The sequence below is a fragment of the Ruditapes philippinarum genome, unplaced genomic scaffold (assembly GCF_026571515.1).
Source record: "Ruditapes philippinarum isolate M1 unplaced genomic scaffold, ASM2657151v2 ctg17926_1_1_1_1, whole genome shotgun sequence".
NCBI classification, from domain to species: domain Eukaryota; kingdom Metazoa; phylum Mollusca; class Bivalvia; order Venerida; family Veneridae; genus Ruditapes; species Ruditapes philippinarum.
Genome location: NW_026861570.1, coordinates 6,989 through 17,837, shown reverse-complemented (window position 1 = coordinate 17,837; position 10,849 = coordinate 6,989). Strand labels below are relative to the sequence as shown.

Here is a 10,849-nt window from a genome sequence, read left to right as displayed (position 1 = left end):
AATCAGGGTCAGATTGGCCCTTAAACGTATTTGGCCCTAGAGACAGCTCGGCCCTATTCCAACTCAGCACGGGTCAACTCGGCCCATAATTACATAATTACTGATAATGATGACTTTTCTTACTTTTGATATGTTTTCATCATAACTGTCATGGTTTAACATTTTCACACTAACAGACATCTACTCAAGGATATTGAAAAGTACAGTATGTGAAATTGTAGAGAAAGAAAGAATTTACAATTTAAACGCATTTTATGCTACTCCAGATTTTTTTGTAAAAAATATCGTTAAACAAGCATTTGCCATATTAAAAAACAAACAGTATTAAATACAATAAAATTCATTGTCACAAAAATTCAATCTAAAAACTCTATTTATTCACGGATTTATATTACAATATTGTAATATAAATCCGTGATTTATTGATTAATATTTAACATATATATTGTCTTGATATCTCTTCTTAAGATAATTATTTATCTAAAATATAATTTCAAACAATATTTTATTAACTAAACAATCTAAACAATCTATATCCTAATAGGCTATATGGTTTTAATAGAGGACCGAGTTGACCTGTCCCGAGTTGGTATAGGGCCGAGTTTACCTGTAAATTCAATAATGTAAACAATCCTTGACCTAATTTCGTTTGTCTAACAAATTAACATCTGCAAACACAAAACGATTTTGAACAAAGAAATAAAAGCATTTCCACAAACCTTTGCGATGTTATTCATCAGCAAATCTATGTCTTGGATGGAGAAATCTGAAAAACACGAACGTTATTCTGTCGATGGTCCGAACAATGGCGGGTGTGCCCTACTAGTCAAAACCAAGTTTTACCAAATTGCATCCGTTAATTCCAGAATACCTTTGAAAGACTTGTATTGTTATCTTGTTTTTTATTATTTATATAATAATATTTTTGTTTCAAACGCTTTGATTCTATGAAAGTTTGCGAACCATTTTTTTACGAAAATAGTACGCTTTTTTAAGGCCACATATTGTATCCATTGTTTCCTCTTGAGTTATTGACGTAAAAAAATCAGCGGTGGCATAAAATGCTATTCAATAAATTGCTAAATATATACAATAAATACTTTCATTTCCCTTCGGTTGACTTACATGTGAATTTTTCAGCATCTCTGCTACAAAATTACACCTTATTTATATTCAATTTATTGTACATAGGTACATGGGTACAAACTTTTCTTTGGCCTAATGCGTAATAATACTGATGTTTTTTTTTTCGTACACGTTTAAGATTATGTTCCATTGATGTTAGCTAACATTGAATATCATCATTTCAAGTTTTTTTGAACATCAGCTTTTTCTTCAAGTCATCCACGTTTGAAAGTATACATATAGTTCTGCTGCACTACTTTCTTGGTCGCATTAACTACTTATTTTCTATTGAGCTTAAACAGAATGCAATTAGGTGTTGTTCGTTCTTTTTTGATATAGGCAGACCGATACTATAGAAAGGAAATTTTTTTTTGAAAAAATTTCCTTCCAAAAACTAGCAAATGATAAGGCCCTTGAACTGTCATTAGAGCATAAATTTGTGACTCCATTGACTTCTCTCGTGGTTACAGAATATTCTCCGGAGAAACTAACGAATATACCCCGTCCGGCCAATTCAAACTCCAAAACGAGAATTAACCAGGGCGCTTCCTCGTTCGGGACTGGAGCGATCTACGATGCATATGACTATGGAGCTGACGATTTAACTAGTCAACCTGACTATGTTGACATTGCCAATGCATTGCAACACGGTGATAGAAACTCCGCTCCATTTATTACATTTAACTACGGCATTAAAATGTTATCATTCCTGACAATACAAATCCTGTATAAATTGTTTGTATATTTTTTTTAAATGGTCTACATGTATATACATGTAGTTGATGAACTGTTCGTACTTTAAGATTTTTTGAATTACCTTTTTTAAAGAACGTCTCCTAAGGTAATTTTCTTTTGTATGAATTTTCAAAGAATAAAACACATACTTTATTCATTGAAATCACTATTGACGCAGTCGTGAACTATGTTGAACATGCTAAATTTAGATGACTTCCAAAATTGCAATTTTGACGTATTAGGCTTGCCATAACATAGTTAATATAAGTACAATAGATCTGCTGATTTATTTCTAATGACAAGTTAGATTGCTACTTGCTAATTTCATCAATGGTTTTGACTGTTGAAATACAATGTAGTTTAAATTAGCATGTTTATTTTACAATCTTTTTGACTCGTAATAAAATTTTTTTTGTGATTTATGAAGTATAAAATATCGTTATATGTTTTTTGTTATTGTTTTTTTGTACACTTAAACAATAAAATGGTAGTACAAATATAAGTCTTACTTTCTCATTTCTTTCTGAAAACTGACAGGGCATCGGGAAAAATATCTAGATCACGTACGCTTGTACTGCGTACACACGAACTGCGTACACACGTACTATAACTATAGAAGACTCGATAATGACAGTTTTGTACCGTCAACTGAATCGATAATGCCTTGATTTCCGAGAAAAATGAAAAAAAGTTTTATTTACAATGACTAAACATTTTTTCCGAACTTCATACACAGTAACTGATAAAATAATACACATTTTGACTGAATCCACTTTTATCAATGAGGGACGGCACGCTTATTTATTTGTTGTTGTTATTGAAGCCCTGCAGTATATTTAGATTTACCTTTTCCCTTATATAAGCGTGTTTCGACGGGAGATGTGCCCCTAAAAAGTTGAAGGGCGGCGGCAGTCCCCCTCATCGCCAAGAAAATTTTGGACATGTGACAGGCTAAAAATGGCCTCAGGTCGATTTTAGTTTAACTAGTAACCGACGTTGAAAAGCCTTTTACTCTATCTCAATTCATTGAGAAGTTTCAGCACTTTGAAAGTTGCCATGGTAACAGGAAATTTACGATTGAGCATGCCGTTACAGAGGCTATGGTGTAGCCAAGTTTTATCAGTTTTCAAGCATTTTTTTTATAGTTTCATAGCAGTTTGAACTTGTTTCAGGAGGCTTTTCAATGAAAACGGCCAATTTTCGCAATATGCTCATTCCTCTGAACATTTGAGTACAGTAATTGTAGTCCTTTTTTCGACTTGGAACTGGTGCCAGAATTGACAATTGAAGAAAAATGTAAGATTTATGTCATTCATAATAAAAATATGAACATATTTAGGTAGAGTTTTGCCTTCCGTACTCCCGGTTGATGTAAACCTGACTTTTTAATCATGGCGTAGACCAGATAACGCCAGAAAACGAAATAGCTTGCAACTGAAGCCCGCTCTAATACAAGCAACTTCCAAGGTTATGCAAAAGTGTTTGATAAAACGGCTTATAAACTGACTAAATTGTGTTCATTTTCACATTATATAATATCAATTCTTCTGTATAAAGTAACAAAGTTGTTATGATTTTTAATCAAATGTAGTTATATAAGATCAAATTATCAATATATAAGTTCTTACAATATATGAAACGACGTTCTTAGTGTACATGTTGTATGAAACAGAAATAGTAATCCTAGTTAATGGTATCAACTCTTCAATAAATTGTACAAACATTTTCATATGGTGGCTGATTTGAACCGCTTTTGTGCTGTGTTGACGTTAGCGACATAACGACAAAGCGCCAATCGGCGCGTTGTCGCACTTTTGTCTTGTCGTCCTGTCGCTAACGATACACGCCAAAAGGCGCGTTTTGTCATGCGGCGTGTTGTCGCGTTGTCACATTGTCGCTCGGCTCAAATCGAAGGATTGGCTAATAAGCCAAGCGACAGGGCGACATCCCGACGTCGCACCGCTCGACAACGCGCCGTTTGGCGTGCTTCGCTAGAGACAGGACGACAAGACGACAGTGTGACAACGCGCCGTATGGCACGTTTCGATAGCGACAAGACGAAAAGGCGATAACGATATAGGTTGTGTTGTCGCTATCGACAACACAAGGGGTAAAGTGTACCACATCAGCCACCATATTTTCAGGCATGGAACGAACAAAATATATTTACATAATCATGTAACTGAATCATAATTATATAAATTTATATTCATAGTATATGAAACGACCTCCCAGCTGAGCAATGTGTGGAATCAATTGACATTGTATTGCTAGGGCGTATTTTATCCGTTTTCAGGTAGTGTGAGATGGTATTGAATTGATGGATGTAATTTGAAATCAAGTTTACTGTGTGTCTGTCACTTTCAGCGAACCTATCGCATTGATAACTTTTCCATCTTGAGCAAATATAAACAAATGAAAGTTTAAAGTCATAAAGCTACAGTTACATAGGCATAAAGAAGATTCAGAACTGTATATTAGAATTTGTTTAAACTTTGTATGAGCTTAGATCAAAAGAAATTATGTAACTATGACCACTGTTACCGACACTGCTCGAACCGAAATGATTTTACCAGTATAGAAATACATGTATTCCAGGCTGCACATCCTTGCAGACTGAATTAGCTATATACTTATGGCTGACTAAAACTTTAGAAATTTCAGTCTTGTCAATGCGATAGGTTCACTGAAGTTACAACACTTTTTAACGATACATAGTAAAGTTCAAATCACACGGAGTCAATTAATCCAATGCCATTTCACATAACCTGAAAATATATCGAATAACCCTACGTCTTTGAACTCTACATTGAATGACATAACAGGTTACTTACATACATGTATATAGAAAAATTTGGTCGTACCGAATCTTGTTTTGTCTTGAAAACTGCGTGTCAATTAAAGCTTTTTCGATGCAACTTTCACATTAACATTGTTTCTGTCATCAGAATTTTTTTACAAATGTTAGTTTAAAGCCTCAATTGTGGATAAATGTACAATAGTAATAATAATAATAATAATAATAATAATAATAATAATAATAATAATAATAATAATAATAATAATAATAATAATAATAATAATAATAATAATAATAATAATAACAACAACAACAACAACAATAATAATAATAATAATAATAATAATAATAATAATAATAATAATAATAATAATAATAATAATAAAACAGTGAGCTTGATTTTCTGTCAGAATGTTAGCAAGTTAAAAACATTTTCCGTCATCATAGATTACTACAACGGCAGCATTTATAATATTCTCGAGGGAACGTGACCTTACGATAAAGTGATGATACTGATAAACCGCAGACACAAATTATAAATAATTCTGATCTGAGAATGAATTATTACAGATGTCAAAAATCTATAATTTAGTAAAAGAGAGGTAACCGCAGTTTTGAAAATAAAAACTAATGCATCATCAGTTACTCCCCTTTAACAAACTACTTTGCTGGATCACCATATTGAAAAAAAACTGGAATTTTATTTCAAAATGTAATCAGCATGGTTTCACAAAAAGGTAGCTATAGTCCGTCAACATGATACTACATTTTGTGATAAAAGTTCATTCGTTTTCAATATTTCTAATAAATGTACCGAAAACTTCAGCTTGTACCAGTATAATGTTTGTTTTTCTCGTGCCCACGACTAAGTAACTCGTGGCCACGACATAGTATCTCGTGGACACCACATAATCATCTCGTGCGCACGAGATATTTAAAAAAAAACACACATGTCACTTCTGTGCTACCGTACATAGTACAGAATCAGTATACTTATTATAAACGGCAATATATAACGCATAAATGCATAAAATTTGATATCGACCAGGTTAGTAATCAAACACTATATTGTATTTGTCAAACTTCTATATTACCTATATTAATTACACAACTTTTAATTACATATGTAAGAATGGAATGATTTATAAACAAGAGATAGAAAATATGAACAGAAAAGGACTAGTGATAGTGTGGATTTTATTATGTAAAAAAGGTATGTTAAAATTTTTGCCAGAACTCAGTCAAGGCTGAATTTTTCTCGAAACAAAAATGTTTATTTTCAATTAAAAGAAAATTAGCTTTTTTTTCGTAGTGTATGGCCTCTGTTGCGGGGAATCCGGCATGTATTATTAGTTATAAAGATTTTTGACCGGTTATATGGCCCTTTATCACATAAACCGCGGCGCAGGAGTATAAAAAAACATTTATTCTAACACGACCCGCATTTTTCCCTATTGAACATAGAAGAACCGAAAGTGTGTGTTATTATGCTATAAAATCACTGTTTGACGTTCTATATTTAGACATGTGACGTAATCATTATACACGTGACGTAACCACTAAAAATGTCACCCGCTGACAATAAGTACGGAAACAAATCAGGCGCAATTTAGCTAAATATCAGGTACGACAGCATTTATTTATTGATGTCGTGTTAGAATCGAAATAATATATCCAAATCGGTGATTTTATTGCTTGATAACATCACTGTTTGTCGTTCGGATGCGCATCATTATATCACTCGGGCTACGCCCTCGTGATATAATTCCCCGCATCCGAACTCCAAAACAGTGATGTTATTGAGCAATAAAATCACAGTTTGGGATATATTATTTCTTAAATAAAAACGATATTACACTAGACGATATTACACAAGTGTAACGTCACGTCATTTGCACTATAAACATAGCGTTAAAGCGCGCTAATGTAAGCGTTACACTATAGGCGCGTCAAAGAAAAATGACTTGTTAACAGTTTACCGTTCTTATTTTACATATGTGATAAATAGAATATTATATTCGTGTAGATTCAATACTAAATTTATTGAACGAGTTGAATAAAATAATATTATGCTCGCCAGAGGCTCGCATAATATGATTTTATTCAACTCGCCAGAGGCTCGCATAATATGATTTTATTCAACTCGTTCATATAAACGGTTGTTTGTAAATATAGCACGATCCGCTAGACGAGAGTTATATTACTAACAACCGTTTACATGTGGCCATACAACCTGTCAATGTAATATGTATAACGAATTTATAATACAGCATACTTTCTTTTTTAGGGGAAAAATGTGATTTCTTCATAAGTTAATTTAAAACTATAAACGTCAGGATTATCCAATGAAAAGTGACGTCACAAATGAGACGTGCAGTATTGTAAAAGTTGTCATACTGTCTTATGGCAACAGTCTGTGAGTTACTGTCTGTGTATGGATAATTCGGTAAATGCAATTGTTAATAACTTTGGAAACGCATTCCTTATTTCATCATAGCCCCTACCACGCCAAATATTTCAAAAGAAAATGTTCATCTAGCAATCTGGACAAAAACATTCTATGTACTAAGGGAAAAGCTTACAGTCTAGACCATAAACAGTCGGATTTTGGTCGGCACTGGTTACATGTATATACATGTACATTGCCGCCAGCAGACTTTTGATTACAAAAGATTCATTTTCCAAAATTTAACATTTCAATTTTTACTTTTTATTAAAAAAAGAAAGCTTGTCTTGAATTTCCAAATGTAAATATGACGAATTTTGATATCGAATGTTAATATCAAAATGTTTATATGGAAATGTTAATTATGGAAAATGTTAATATCAAAATGCTAAAAAAACCAAAAGGAGGTGCAGACTGGCCTGTCTCTTTAATGGTTGAATAAGGAAGTCAGTTTGGCCTTTAGATTTACAATGGTACATGTAAACAATATTGCAATTTGTCTGCACATTGTTTTGTTTTATCTATTTTTTATTTATTGTAATTGTATGTCTATGTTTATATGTATCCTGTATAAATTTAATTTTTTCATATATTTTTAAGGTTTTCATCTGGTTAACTGTGATGAATTGTGTATCAACGGGGACGGTACAATACATGAATGTCGGTACGGATGCTGCGGAGAAAAGTTGAACAGATATTGTTGTACCTTCCATGTAAGTAAAAATAAAAGAACTTATTATTTTGAAGCAAGATAACAGAAAAAGGCAAACATAACATGTTAATTAAGATAATGAACAACAAACGAAGTTTCAGCTACATGTATATACATGGTCAATGAGAAACGTTTTCTGTTTTCTGTTGGAGAATATTTTATTATATTTATTATTTTAACTTCTTTATAATTCATTTATTATTATGTAAGTTAGTGTAACAATTTTACAGTAAATGGACCCCATTGGAAATAAGCTTTTAGCTTAATGGGCAATCCTAGGGAACATACTCATTAATTAATCTTATAATTATATTTGTTGCATTTATGTGTGTGTTTTTATATATACATTTGTATGCAAATTGATATATGTGTGTATATGTCTATTCCCTGAATAAATCGATACGATACCAAAAATTAAAGTCTTTGAAAAATAAAAGTAACATATTTTTGTGGCTATATGGGCCTATAAAATCTGGAAACAAAGTGATCCCTCGGAAGCATTAATTACAACAAAATTACATAAGAATTGCAGACTCGGTTTGATTGAGTCTGTACATGAGGGATAATGAAGAAGTGCAACATCCCTCACGCCCCCTAGCACCGGCTTGAGCGGTACTCAATTCTCGACACTTAATAGTGCTGGCATCAATGATCCCGAAGGACCAGAAAAATATAACAACACTGAAGTGAAGTACGCGGCAACTTTTTACAGCTGCCACACGGCACTTGACACCTGCTGTTGTTAAGTATAAAAATCTGGAAACAAAGTGATCCCTCATAAAGTGATCCCTCATGACTATAAAGTCATTTTATTGTTATTCGATTACGCACTTGTTTTTATCAAGTTAGGGTGACAAATCAAGTTCTTTTGCACAAAACGACGTATCAAGTATTTCAAGAATGAAATATAGCCCAGTAGAACAATATCCCTCAGGATGAGTGCCCAAGACAATTGCTTTACATGTCATTGTTTGTAACATTAATTTGTTTATGCTTTTTTCTTTTCTAGATATGGGTCATAGTTTTATTTGCTATTGCTGCTACGGCAGTAATAATTCCAGCTTTGGTCATTTTATTTTGTCTTCTGAGAGACAAGTACTGTCACGGTAAGCCAATGGTCCAGAACAATCCATTGCGCAGACGACAACCTGCCCAACTACAGGCAGTTAACAATCAAGGTATGATTTTTTTGTGTGTTTGGGCAACCATATGTCATATGGCGATTTTCAAGCTTTTCAGGTAGAGAAAGATCTCACGTGTCCTTTCGCGCATTAGGACTTCAGACTTATAAACGTGCACCTAAGTAGAACCACCGACGTTCAGTAAGCTAGCTGGATAGATTTCAAACATGAAAGAATCCAACGCCCTTACTACTCGGCCACGGACATTGACTATTGGAATGTGTCAGAACTTTACCGTAAAAAATGAAATGTGTTACAGATAGTCAATGGAAAATCGCGTCCTAACATTTTTATTACCTCCCTTTGTATGTCAGTGATATTAAAATTGTAAAATAAACATGTACGAAAAGCAATATTCAACTAAACATACTGACTTGCATTGCTGAAATATCACAGATTTCACCAGTATAGAAATATTAAAAACAGGACATTCACCAGAATGAATAAATGTTAAATAATGTTCTAGCAAAAGGAAATTAAATTTTCCCCTTTATATATCTTTTTTCTGACGGAAAAAATAATTGTATTAGTCCTTTAATTTACATCATCTCGAATAAAATGGTGAGGACCTTTTCCTTAAAAGATATACTTTGTGACATTTCTTCTTTTCTTGTAAATTATGTAATAAAATGCTGAACGTTTATACGCTCATAAATCAAACAAGCTTTACTTTTTTTCTTCTTCCAGACGACACTTTAGCGACTATCAACGCAGCTGAGCCTTCGACGTCTGGTGACAATGGAAACCCCGCCTACACTTTTCCTTATTCAACTTCGCCGATATCATGATTTTAAAAATATTGCAAAAAATATTTAAAATAAATAAAAAGAATCCCTATAACAGTTTAAAAAATGCTATCATAACAGTATAATTTTTCTTGTGCGACAAGAGAAAACGTGACACTGTATATGAGCCGTGCCATGACAAAACCAACGTAATGCGTTTGCGACCAGCATGGATTCAGACCGTATCTTTAATATATATTTTTGGTCCAAGGTTGTTTGTTCTCATTCTCACTTACATTTACAGTAAATTGAGGGGCTTTTCAGCTAAGGTTAAACTAGATTACTAAGGTCTACAGTATTTTTCGTATTACTAGTAACTTTTTAAAAATACTTTGTGCTCTGAGGATGTAGGTTTTAAAAGACCAAAATATCGTAGGAAGATAAAAAAAAAACCAGACAAATACTCACCGTCGATTTATACATACCCTCGACGTACACGTATATAGAAGTACTGTCGTCATCACATTTAACTGTTGTCTTCTTTTTCGATTGTACTGTGTGAAATACAAATCCAATAGAAAATTACAGGCCATTTGGACCAAATCGTCACATTAATACCGTAAATGACTTCCGAAATGCACAAGAATGTGACTTATACATGAAAGAAAAACAGATTTATCTCCCTTTCACCATTGTCATTGTCAAATTATCTTGACACCGGACTGCTATTACATCCCTTTGACGGCTGCTTTCTTTCCACATGTAAGTCATTCAAGCGGAGACTATAAGCATTTTCAGTCATGCTTTTGAATAACATCAAAAAAGCCAACACTGTTAAATGTTAACACTATTCAGTCAGCACCGTTAAGTTAAATGTAAGCATCACTCAGTGAGCACTGTTAGGCCACATGTGTCACAAATCACATTCGTCACAAGTTTTTATGAATTTGTGACGAATGTGATCACATTCGTCACAAATGACTTTTGTGACGAATGTGATTGACCAAAATCGGGTAAAAATGCCAATCACAAACGTCACAAGCAAAATTGAGAATCTTTAAACAGGCGAATCACAAATGTCACAAGTTTATTTTTCAATATGTGATACACGGAATATCATAAGGA

At 33.2% G+C, this 10,849-nt stretch overlaps 1 long non-coding RNA gene across 1 annotated transcript; it reads left to right on the top strand.

The window, feature by feature from the left end:
* The first annotated feature begins 7,694 nt into the window (after positions 1-7,694).
* LOC132716203 (uncharacterized) lies at positions 7,695-9,820 on the top strand. The gene is made up of 3 exons (XR_009623782.1): positions 7,695-7,819; positions 8,828-8,996; positions 9,687-9,820. It is a non-coding gene; the product is annotated as an uncharacterized LOC132716203 (long non-coding RNA).
* Positions 9,821-10,849: the final 1,029 nt, after the last annotated feature.